Below are 12,935 nucleotides of genomic sequence, written 5' to 3'. Positions count from 1 at the left end.
GGAGCCATAGTCTTGGAAGGAATTCCAGTCTCCCCTAAGTCTATGGATAAGCAAGAGCACCCTGAATCCTCCCAAGATCCCCCGCCAGAGTTGCTTGAGCCCCTCACCATGAAGAAGATTCCAGCACCGTCCCTTGAGGTCAAGGAAGAAGCTGCAAGCACCCCGCCAGCACCGCCATCCTCAGAGGAGCTACAAGAGCCAGTCCCGCTTGAAGAAGAGTTCGACCCCGTGTTGCCATCTCAGTCGCTGCCAGAAGAAGTCATCAACATCAGCTCCCTGTTGACCCATCCAGGAGATGTCTCAGATTGAAGTTGTGTGCAAGCCTTGCCAGAAGAGAGATGTCAGATCTGAGTTAGTTATGCCCAGTCCTCTGCATGCATTGGGTAGTGAAGTTTTTCTTCACTTTGGCTAGAGCCCTGCATGTATGAAAGGTAATCGTGTAGACTCGTGTTTTGCAAAACTCTAATTGTGGCCCCCTAGGGCATTTCAAAATGAATTTCGCTTGATGTTTTCTCCTCTTTTGAGTGCATATGTGATGCTTTAACGTTAGTGCTCATAAGTCCTGGTTAGCATAGTCCTCAATTCAGGAGCTGAGCAGTAGTAGTTATGCTTAGCCCCCGAATCTGAGTAGTCCGTGCTTTGGAAAAACTCTATTCTTCCCTTATTCAAAACATTTGATTTGTTTGTGCTTATCATTGCTGAGCTTGTGTGTTTTCTTTTTGTTTTTCTTAAAAAGGTTTTCTCTAAAAACATAGATCACAAATTAGAGCTAATCCTTACCTTATGCTTCCATTCTCATCTTAACCCATCTGAAGAGAAAAGTGTCTTACCCAAGAAGATATCGGGAAGCTTACCCTTGAAGCCTAGAATAAGCTACAGAGGAACCTATCCAGTCGCTCAGTCAAAAGGACCGACCATGAGAATCAAAGCACTGCCCCTGAGTCAAAGTAAACAGGAAAAGAGGACAGAAGGAGTTATTACCATACAGAGAGGCAAAGATTCTTGCAACCAGAGACCACAAACATCAGGGTCATTGACCCCACCACTCACCCGTGCCCCTCGCACGTGTGCCCGCCTCCATGCGCACTAGCACCGCCACCCATGCCCCCTTTGCAGCGCACTACCGCCGCCCACCCCCCTTTCCAGCGCGCCCACCCACCGCCATTACCGCCAGCAACACAATCCCCCCTCCCATGTCGCCTCTGCTACCGCGTGTCACCTGCTCCATCACCACCACTCCTCACCCAAGCACCACCTCGCATACCGCTCGCCTATAAAACCCCCACCAGCTCCCCCAATCTACCATCTCGCCCAAAGCAAAGCACACACCAGATAAAATCCCCTCTGCCAAATAGCAAGCAACTCCATTTTTCCACTCCCTCGCCCCTAAGATCACAATGCTTGGCGATTCTTGGGTTGAAGACTGTTGTACATGGTTCAACATCTTCGGATTCCTCCTCTGTATGATGGTAATACTCTTTGATAGAATCCTCCAGTGGGAAGAGCAAAGAGAAAGAAAGAGGCAGTGAGAAGAGAAAAGAAGATAGTGAAGAGAAGATAAGAAGAAGGTTCTCCCAAAATCAACCCTGCTCTATGTCAGTCATCTCTCCGCAGCCTGCTCAAGCAGCAACAGCAGAAGAAGGACCCATAACACCCTTGTTATGAGGTACTTTAAGGAGTTCAAATCCCCAAGATTCAAGAGTTCTACCCTCATTCTTTTTAAGTGGGGTAGTGTTCCCGTAATAAAGTTCCTGCTATGGAGAAAAAGAAGGCTTGTAGCAAACTTGTGGAGGACCAGATCATCAAAGCATATAAGTTTTTGGATGAGAAGTGGTCACCCAAGTTCCGTTGATGAAGCACCAGAAGACCATTCAAGAAAGGAATCCATGTGGGAGTTCGCAAGAGGAAGGTTTGCGTGTTGGCATCGATGCTTCTTCAATAAGCTAGCTGCCAAGCGAAACCTAGAAGCCTGAAGATGATCTTGAGTAGCCAGAATCAGCGTTTGCAATCAGCAGTCGGATGCTCCGCAAGGGCCAGATTTTGTTGAAGTTCCATCTCCTCGAAGAGTTGCAAAGTGAAGATATGTAGCTGAAGTAAAGCTATACCCATAACCCTTCTAAGCCGAATCTCGAGGACGAGATTCCTTTTAAGTGGGGTAGATTTGTAGCAGCCCAAAAATTCAAATCTTGAAATTTTCTCAAACTCGCTCTAAATTCAAAATGAATTTCAAATTTCATTTCAAAATGTTTGTTTGCAAGTTGATATCAGCAAATAAAATATAGTGGTCTATATTCTCTCCAAAATCCTCCTCAAATATCCTACAAATATTTCCCCAGTGATCCCCCTCAAATTCTTTCCAGAAATACTGTCCAGATATTTCCCCAGTGACCCCCCTCAAACTCTTTCTAGAAATACTGTCCAGATATTTCCCCAGTGATCCCCCTCAAGTTCCTTCCAGAAATATTGCCCAGATATTCCACCGATATATCTCCAAGTATTTTCCTCTTGAGAAATACCTTCAGAATCATTTTTCAAGTCCCTATAAATATTTTCCTCATAACTTTCTTCATGCTCATACGTATACGTATGCCTCCAGTGTCATACGGTGAGCTCTACAAGCTAATCTCACTTATACAAGACAAATACATGCTAATCTCCCGCTAATCCTCTCATCCTCCCACTAATCCTCTCATCCCTCCCCCTAATCCCCCCACCATGGCTATAAATAGAGGGGCAAGGGCCTCCTCTCATCCCACCCCAAGCCATTTCATGGCAACTCTCTCCCCCCACACACACACCCACTCCATGTTCCACACAAGCACACACTAGCACAAGGATCGTTCGATCGTTCTTCGATCGTTCGTCCCCTGTTCTTAGTTTGTTCGTTCGTTCGTCCGATCGTTCGATCGTTCGTCCGATCGTTCATGGTTCGTTCGTCCGTTCGTCCGATCGTTCGATCGTTCGTCCGTTCGTTCGTCCAAATAATCTTTTTCCTACCGTTATGCTGCCGAAATTCCGATCGTTCGTTCGTTCGATCATTCGATCGTTCATCGTTCGTTCATAGTTCCTATTCATCATTCATCGTTCGTTCATAGTCCCTATTCATCGTTCTTCCAGATAATCTTTGTCCTGCCGTTATGCTGCCGAAATTCCGATCGTTCGTTCGTTCGATCATTCGATCGTTCATCGTTCGTCATAGTCCCTATTCATCGTTCATCGTTCGTTCATAGTCCCTATTCATCGTTCTTCCAGATAATCTTTGTCCTGCCGTTATGCTGCCGAAATTCCGATCGTTCGTTCGTACGATCATTCGATCGTTCGTCCGTTCGTTCGTCCAAATAATCTTTTCCTGCTGTTATGCTGTCGAAATTCCGATCGTTCGTTCGTCCGATCATTCGATCGTTCGTCCGTTCGTTCATAGTTCCTATTCATCGGTCATCCTTCGTTCATACGAACTATTCACTATCACTATTCACCATTACTATTCACCATTACTATTCATCGTTACTATTCACATACACTATTCATCATCGTTACTATTCATCATCGTTACTATTCATCGATGATATCTATAATTACTTTTCCATCGCCACTATTCATCGTTACTAATCATCGTTACTATTCATCGGTCATCTAGTCATCCCAAATTTCAACTACTCATCCATCATGCTGTCCAGTCCACCTAAGACCAGCCAGACCCATATTCCAGTCATACGAACTCCGATGACTGTGATTTTCCTTCCAGTGGGAACTTCCCATCTGGTCACCCATCCCAGGTTTCTCCAAGTTGAGCACGCTTAACTTTGAGATTCCTTCGAACCAGGCTCCCAAACTCAGATTCCAATAATTCTCGTTTCTAAATTCTTATCAAACTATTCCCTATCCAACCATGTCATCCCTTAAGCATGGCCCATATTCCAGAAAACTCCCAAAATACTCTTGTCCCATATTCTGCCTATAACTCTCCTGTTCATACTAAGTCAGACGATTCATTCGTCACTATTCTCACCAACAGTGAACTTCACTGTGCTACACCACATACACCCAGCTATAAATACACCTAGCTACCCTCTCCCTCTCCACACACACTCAACACCCTCAGCCAAGGCAAACACCCCACCCACTCAGTTACTCCGCTCTGCCGGCTACACGCATAGTGTCGCTTCGCCTCCAGTCCACCCTCCTGGTAAGCACCTCCGCTCCACCACCAGTAATATCACAATACCACATGACACAGATTCTACTCAAGACTCTACCCATCCATATATCGCTATTCTGACCACTATACTAAATATTTGTTGGTATACTTGCTGGTTTGTATGTTTGCTTGTTCATGTTGCATAGTTATCGGAGCGTTCGTGCCGTCTCGTGGAGGCCAGATCCGCGAGTCTACGCTAGGCGGTGGAGCCAGAAGCCAGTTCCGCGAGCTCCCCTTCCCCCTTCGCCGAATAAGCACGGCAAGCTCACTGGATCCCTTTGATGCATAAATTACCTATGTTTTTCAACCACAACCCGCAGCTTGTTATTTTATGCATGATATGATTTTGAGACAAGTTATTATGGCCACCCAGCCGCTTGCCGCAATCAATCCCTGATATATATGTTCCAAATGATTTGAGAAAAGGTGTGAGTTTTCAAAAGAAAATGCTTTTCAAAATGTGTATGATGAAGGGTTTTCACCCTTATCACCTTTGAGTATGGATGATCAGGGACTCCCTGGTTTAGGGGAGGGCCTAAGGTGTTGGCTCAGCTGGTTTAGGCGTGAGCAGAAGGATTGTCCCCTCATATAAGGACCGGTTTGTCATCTTCACTACCTGTACTCTTTAATAGTACAACCACTCGAGATTGTGTGGGCAGTCACTCAATCTGAACTCGTGCGGTCCGACCCCAGGGTTATGAAGGCTGGGGAGCACCGGGAGGATAAGGAGGGGGAAAGTTTTGTCCGGTTTGGACATGGTGGTGGCCTGACTCCTTCCGGATAACCGTTAAGGTTAGGACGTGCGGGGAAAGAAAGGGATTCGGATTCAGGTCTCACTAGCTATGAGATCGCAGAGCCGGACTAGTGGGTAAAGTGTACACCTCTGCGCAGAGTTCAAACCTATTCGAATAGTCTGTGTCCACAGGAATGGACGAGTCTGGTATGGTATGGCAATTAATGTTTTGTTTTCCAAAAAAAGAGATGGTTTTGAGAAAAGTGGTTTTAAAAGGTCCGGCGGTTGAGCCGTGAGCTATGGTGGACGGGAAGTCCAGTAGCTGTTTTTGGAAATGAAAACCAGTGGGAAACTGCTGAGATACCTGGATGGTTTAGTCCAGGGGATTTTGTTATAATACTGAAAAACTTCCTGCTCCTTTTGGAGAGGATGCGCTTTGCAAAAATACAAAATGTTTTTCAAAACAACTCTGCATAAAATATTGTTGTTTCTGCAAAATATCCTGAGCTCCACATATTCCATGCATTATATCTAATTTCCCCATTCCGCGGGTGAAGGTGGGCTGCTGAGTATGTTTGTACTCACCCTTGCTTATTTGTTGTTTTTCAGAAAAAAGAGATCGGGTAAGAGTTACGACTATTCCCAACCTTGCCTGTGGCTGTTGGACCGCTGAATTGCTTCACTGCGTATATCGGGCTGCTTCAGCCCCACTCTGATGATATGTCTCGAGTTGTGGACCAACTCTTAAAGTTGTTCGCCACCTTTGTAAGTTTGTCTCGTTTAAGCAGATCTGGAATCATCTGATGTATAAATGTGTTTACTAGCCTCCTGGGACTAGTAATTGTATCACATTTGAGTCCCAGAGGATTGGGGACGCTTCAAATGTGCCTTTGGGCCATTTCTAAGTATTTTGGTGATTGAGTGCAAACACAAGTGCTTAAATGTGAAAATATGCCCATGGATGAACAAAGTGCAAATCACAAGTTAAGGTATGTTTCTAAGCCTGAGTACATTGGTTTGTGTACTAATATTCTTGTCTAAGTGTTAGAAACAGGAAGAAGAAGAGGAGTGGAGGGCTGCTTCGGGCTGGGGCACCGGACTGTCCGGTGTGCACCGGACAGTGTCCGGTGCGCCAAACCAGCGCGGAGCAAACCAGCCGCTCTCGGGTTTTTCTCCGGCGACTTCGGCTAAAATTCACCGGACTGTCCGGTGTGCACCGGACTGTCCGGTGAGCCAACGGTCGGCCGGGCCAACGGTCGGCCGCGCGATCGGCGCGCGACACGTGGCCGAGCCAACGGTCAGGAAGGGGCACCGGACTGTCCGGTGTGCACCGGACATGTCCGGTGCGCCAACTGTGCGCAGATCTGCATCAGAAAGCAACGGTCGGATGAGCTTTTTATGGAAACAAATCGGGCACCGGACAGTGTCCGGTGTGCACCGGACTGTCTGGTGCGCCCGACGACAGAAGGCAAGAATAGCCTTCCAGTTGTGTTCTCAACGGCTCCTAGCTGCCTTGGGGCTATAAAAGGGACCCCTAGGCGCATGGAGGAGTACACCAAGCATTCCTACAACCTTTCTAAGCACCAAGACATTGATCTAGCGCATTCAATTCATTGTGATAGCATATAGAGCTCTTGTGGAGTTGTGTACTCTTTGAGTTGTGTTGCGAGCTCTTATTGCTGCTTGTGTGCGTGTTGCTCTTTTGAAGTCTTGTGTGCGTTGCTCATTCCCTCCCTTGCTCCGTGATTCTCTGTGAACATCTTTTGTAAGGGCGAGAGGCTCCAAATTGTGGAGATTCCTCGCAAACGGGATTGAGAAAAGAAAAGCAAGAACACCGTGGTATTCAAGTTGATCATTGGATCACTTGAGAGGAGTTGAGTGCAACTCTCGTCCGTTGGGACGCCACAACGTGGAAGTAGGCAAGTTTTGTACTTGGCCGAACCACGGGATAACCACCGTGTCATCTCTGTGATTGATTTCTTGTGGTTATTGTGTTTTGACTCCTCTCTAGCCACTTGGCCATAATTGTGCTAACACTTAACAAGTTTTTGTGGCTTAAGTTTTGAAGTTTTACAGGATCACCTATTCACCCCCCCCCCCCTCTAGGTGCTCTCAGAGTCCTTTTTCTTTTCCTTCCTCTTGGTGCGGGACTCTTCCGATGAAGTGCTCCCTTGGCTTGTAGTGGGCTTTTCGCCGGTCTCCATCTCCTTCTTGGCGTGATCTCCCGACATTACTTCGAGCGGTTAGGCTCTAATGAAGCACCGGCCTCTGATACCAATTGATAGTCGCCTAGAGGGGGGGTGAATAGGGCGAAACTGAAATTTACAAATATAAACATAACTACAAGCTGGGTTAGCGTTAGAAATATAAACGAGTCCATGAGAGAGGGCGGAAAACAAATCGCAAGCGAATAATGAAGTGTGTGACACGAGGATTTGTTTTACCGAGGTTCGGTTCTCTCAAACCTACTCCCCGTTGAGGAGGCCACAAAGGCCGGGTCTCTTTCAACCCTTCCCTCTCTCAAACGGTCCCTCTGACCGAGTGAGCTTCTCTTCTCAAATCACTTGGGAATCAAACTTCCCGCAAGGGCCACCACACAATTGGTGCCTCTTGCCTCAATTACAAGTGAGTGTTTGATCACAAGAAAAGATGCGAAAGAAAAGAAGCGATCCAAGCGCAAGAGCTCAAATGAACACTACAAATCACTCTCTCTAGTCACTAGGGTTTTGAATGAGATTGGGAGAGGATTTGATCTCTTGTTGGTGTGCTTTGCAATGAATGCTAGCTCTTGTATAGTGGTTGGAAGCTGGAAAACTTGGATGCAATGAATGGTGGGGTGGTTGGGGTATTTATAGCCCCAACCACCAAAAGTGGCCGTTGGGAGGCTGTCTGCTCGATGGCGCACCGGACAGTCCGGTGCACACCGGACAGTCCGGTGCCCCCTGCCACGTCATCACTGCCGTTGGATTCTGACCGTTGGAGCTTCTGACTTGTGGGCCCGCCTGGGTGTCCGGTGCACACCGGACAGGTACTGTTTGCTGTCCGGTGTGCCAGTATGGGCGCGCCTGACTTCTGCGCACGCTGCGCGCGCATTTAATGCACCGCAGAGAGCCGTTGGCGCGGAGATAGCCGTTGCTCCGGAGTCGCACCGGACAGTCAGGTGCACATCAGACAGTTCGGTGAATTTTAGCGGACTAGCCGTTGGAGTTTCCCGAAGCTGGCGAGTTCCTGAGGCCGACCTCCCTTGACGCACCGGACAGTCCGGTGAATTATAGCGCGAGTGCCTCTGGAAATTCCCGAAGGTGGAGAGTTTGAGTCTGAGTTCCCCTGGTGCACCGGACATGTCCGGTGGCGCACCGGACAGTCCGGTGCGCCAGACCAGGGGTGCCTTCGGTTGCCCCTTTGCTCCTTTGTTGAATCCTAAACTTGGTCTTTTTATTGGCTGAGTGTGAACCTTTTACACCTGTGTAATCTATACACTTGGGCAAACTAGTTAGTCCAAAGATTTGTGTTGGGCAATTCAACCACCAAAATTATATAGGAACTAGGTGTAAGCCTAATTCCCTTTCAGTTATTAAATGTGGGAGACAAATATGTCGACACCTATCTTGCCCCTCTAGATTGCAAATGGATCCAAAACAAAGTCCTAGGCATGAGTACTTTAAGCTCTCTTATCGGGTCACTGATAAATGCAATCGAGGCTGAACCAATAATCGCAAAATGAAAGTCGCGAGCTTGAAGTTCGGACATTTATGGGCACTATTGAAATAATGTGTGGTGAATGCGATGGTTCAAGTGGTCTTGTGAGAGACCCATCCCACGTATGTGTTGAATAAACACTGTTCCGCTATGTAATATATCTGGCAAATGGCATGAATTAAAATATACAGTTAATAGGATTCTGAAGATCCGTCATGAGATCCTAGGAGGACTCATATCTTTGAATTATAAATATGCAACATATAAATCTCATACTGAATAATACATTCCTGATGAATGATCACTCTCCTATGTAGGGAGAATATCTCGTAGTTGAGACTATCGTTCCCAGATGAAACCTATCCAGAAGAAACAAAGTCTGTGTTGAACACCAAAGTTTGATAATCTCTATAAAGGGATAAAGACCCATACAGACCCGAAAAGGAATAAGATGAGGTACCAAAGGACTTGAAGTTCACCGAATAAGCACATGTGCATTCCATGAGTTTTACTCATGGTAATTTCCACTAGATGTGGAATTATGGTATCCTCTAAAGCCCTGATGGCAGAAACCTATAAGGTTTAGGTGTTACTGGCAAAATATCCCCATTGTGCCAGAATGACAGACTATAATGATGTATCTGATCGATGAAAAATTCCTGATGGATTACGATCTTAGATGGACTTTTGTGACACCATCATAGATGTTGCAATGGATGAACGCCTCGAGCGATGTATCATATTTAGAATATGTACTATTGCAACTATATTATCCCCTAAGTCCTATTGAAGGACATGTTATTTGCTTTGCACAACTATGTATAAATTGTGGTGTAAGATAGAAAATGATAGCACCCCAACCTCATCCATTCTCGTTATTCCAGATGAACAATGAGACATATATCTTGAAGAATATGCTTGAGTTATGAGGGATAACGACTTTGACAGATGTCATCGTCAGGGGGAGCGAATGCTTATATTGATCACAACCGTGAGACAATAAATGTCATATTCTATGCCTTGAAGGTGTGAGCTTGATGATTAATATGTGAACCTTTATGGAACTTTCTATCAAATATATAGATCTTGTCGATCGAACACCATCAGTCAAAGTGGCTTATTTATATTGATACGTGCACTTACCTCGTATATCCTAGAAGTGAGTAGAGGTAAAGTTCCTGAAATAGTCCTTGCAAGGATATGCAATCCGTTTGTTAAATCTTTATGTACATATACTTCTAGAAGAAGATGTTTTGCCTTATTGATACAGTTTTGCAAGGATCAGGGGGAACACATTTCTAAAGTTAGCCCTTGTAGAAGATTCGATAGAATCTAGATCCCAAAGGATCGAAATCTGTCCCGATGACAGTTGTTGTACTCTTTTTCCCTTGGTGAGTTTTCTTGAAGTTTCTCACATGAGGTTTTTAACGAGGCAACAAAGTGCAAATGTAATTTGTATCACCATGCACTCTTTCTCCACATTTTTCCCACTGGGTTTTTCGGAGTTTTAACGAGGCATGTGTTGGTCACGGTATTCGCCCAAGGGGGAGTGTTAAGTAACCCTAGTTAGGGTTATGTGGGTAAATACCTGCTTTGCCCTGAGGGGTCTCACATCTCTATATAAGGAACCTGTACACCCCTCATAATAGAGAGATCAGAAAGAGGCCAGAGGCCCAACCATATATCCAGTGTCTTGTGTGTTTCTTCTGCCGTGCTTATGGGAAGGGAGACGGGTCCTCTATAGCTTCTTGCGCCTCTACTGCTGACGGGAGGGAAGGGAGCGGATCTGGTGATCCGTGGTAACGTAGTTCTAAACAAAACGAAGATCTGCACAAGATCTCATTCCGTTGAGCTAGTGGGAAATATTATCAGCACCGAGCATTGCGTCTTCTTCAGTAGTAGTTGCCAGCGACGAGAAACGCCAAAATGCCTGAAACACTTGCACAGTATTTAATAAAGGTTTTTGATATTTTATTCACTTCTATGATTTGATAAGAGAAATTTTAAAAGTATTTTTTTTATATCCTTACCTTTAACCTTTGGCTCTTTACTGATGTGTTGTGTACGTCTTTTTCTTCGTCTTGGAGACCATTTACACCGTCCCTGTCTGAAATCCTCTTTGTCCATCGGTTTTGTGCGCCTTCGGCTTGATGTGTATCTCCAAGTCGGTCTAAAAGCTCACTATAAGATAAAAGAGCACAAAACTCTGATCCGGACCAAAGACAGCCTATAAGTTTATCATTAGTCCAAATATGATTTTTTTAAAAGAAAAAGTTACAATATAAGAAATTCAGGTGGGGGCATTTATTTGCCACGTGCAATTGAAAGCATCAGCTATATTCTCACGTTCCCTGTCACTGAGACCTACGCTAAATACACCAGTCTTTGAGTACTTTATCCTCGTTTCAACAAAAAATGTCATCTTTACAATCTCTTTGCTCCGAGTAGTAAGGGACTGAACTGTGTCGACACTCCGTTCTCAATCTCACCCCCGCCGCCATACCTTGGTGTGAACTGAAACGCCATATTCGGTTCGATACATAAGCTGTAGGTAAAAGAAAAGAACCTCAAAACAGGGTGTTGAGAACTACGTTACCACGGATCACCAGATCCGCTCTCTTCCCCCCGTCAGCAGTAGAGGCGCGAGAAGTTGTGAAAGACCCGTCTCCCTTCCCATAAACACGACAGAGGAAACACACGAGACACTGGATATATGGTTGGGCCTCTGGCCTCTTTCTCATCTTCATTCCATATGAGGGGTACATGTTCTATATATAGAGACGCGATAGCCCTCAGGGCTATATTCGGTATTTGCCCACATAACCCTTCATTAGGGTTTCTCAACACTCCCCCTTGGGCGAATACCGCGACAAACACATGCCTCCTTAAAACTCCAAAAAAAACCCAGTGGGAAAATATGGAGAAAGAGTGCATGGTGATACAAGTTGCATTTGCACTTTGTTGCCTCGTTAAAAACCTCATGTGAGAAACTTCAAGAAAACTCACCAAGGGAAAAAGAGTACAACGGCTGTCATCGGGACAGATTTCGATCCTCTGGGATCTAGATTCTATTGAATCTTCTACAAAGACTAACTTTAGAAATGTGCTCCCCTGATTCTTGCAAAACTGTATCAATATGGCAAAATATTTTCTTCTGGAAGTATATGCACATATAGATTTAGCAAACAGATTGCATATCCTTGCAAAGATTATTTCAGGAACTTCACCTCAACTCACTTCTAGGATACACGAGGTAAGTGCACGTATCAACATAAATAAGCCACTTCGACTAGTGGTGTTCGATCGACTAGATCTACATATTTGATAGAAACTTCCATAAAGGTTCACATATTGATCATCAAGCTGACGCCTTCAGGCATAGAATATGACATTTATTGTCTCACGATTGTGATCAATATTGAGAGCACCTAGAGGGGGGTGAATAGGTGATCCTGTAAAAACTTAACTTATAGCCACAAAAACTTGTTAAGGGTTAGCACAATAATTGCCAAGTGGCTAAAGAGGAGATCTTGCACAATACGACTATCACAGAGAATTCAACACAGAGGAGACACGGTGATTTATCCCGTGGTTCGGCCAAGTACAAAACTTGCCTACTCCACGTTGTGGCGTCCCAACGGACGAGGGTTGCAATCAACCCCTCTCAAGCGGTCCAAAGACCCACTTGAATACCACGGTGTTATGCCTTGCTTATCTTTATCCCACTCGCGAGGAATCTCCACAAATTAGAGTCTCTCGCCCTTACACTTAAGATTCACAAAGAAACACGGAGTAAGGGAGGGAAGCAACACACACAAATCCACAGCGAAATGCGCACACACACGGCCAAGAATCGAGCTCAAAGACTATCTCACAGTTTCTCACAAGAACGGAGCTCGAATCACTTAGAATCACAAACGGATGCGCAAAGACTTAGTGTGGATGATCAAGAATGCTCAAGAGTTGCTTGGGTTTCTCCTCCATGCGCCTAGGGGTCCTTTTTATAGCCCCAAGGCAGCTAGGAGCCGTTGAGAACAAATCTGGAAGGCCATCTTTGCCTTCTGTCGTCGGGCGCACCGGACAGTCCGGTGCACACCGGACAGTGTCCGGTGCCCGATTCCTTTCCTTAAATGGCGAAGCCGACCGTTGCAGATGCGAGAGCCGTTGGCGCACCGGCCATGTCCGGTGCACACCGGACAGTCCGGTGCCCCCTTCCGACCGTTGGCTCGGCCACGTGTCCCGCGCTGATCGCGCGGCCGACCGTTGGCCCGGCCGACCGTTGGCTCACCGGACAGTCCGGTGCAC

Source organism: Zea mays, chromosome 6, assembly GCF_902167145.1.
Source record: "Zea mays cultivar B73 chromosome 6, Zm-B73-REFERENCE-NAM-5.0, whole genome shotgun sequence".
Taxonomy (NCBI): domain Eukaryota; kingdom Viridiplantae; phylum Streptophyta; class Magnoliopsida; order Poales; family Poaceae; genus Zea; species Zea mays.
Note: the sequence above shows the minus strand (reverse complement) of the source record.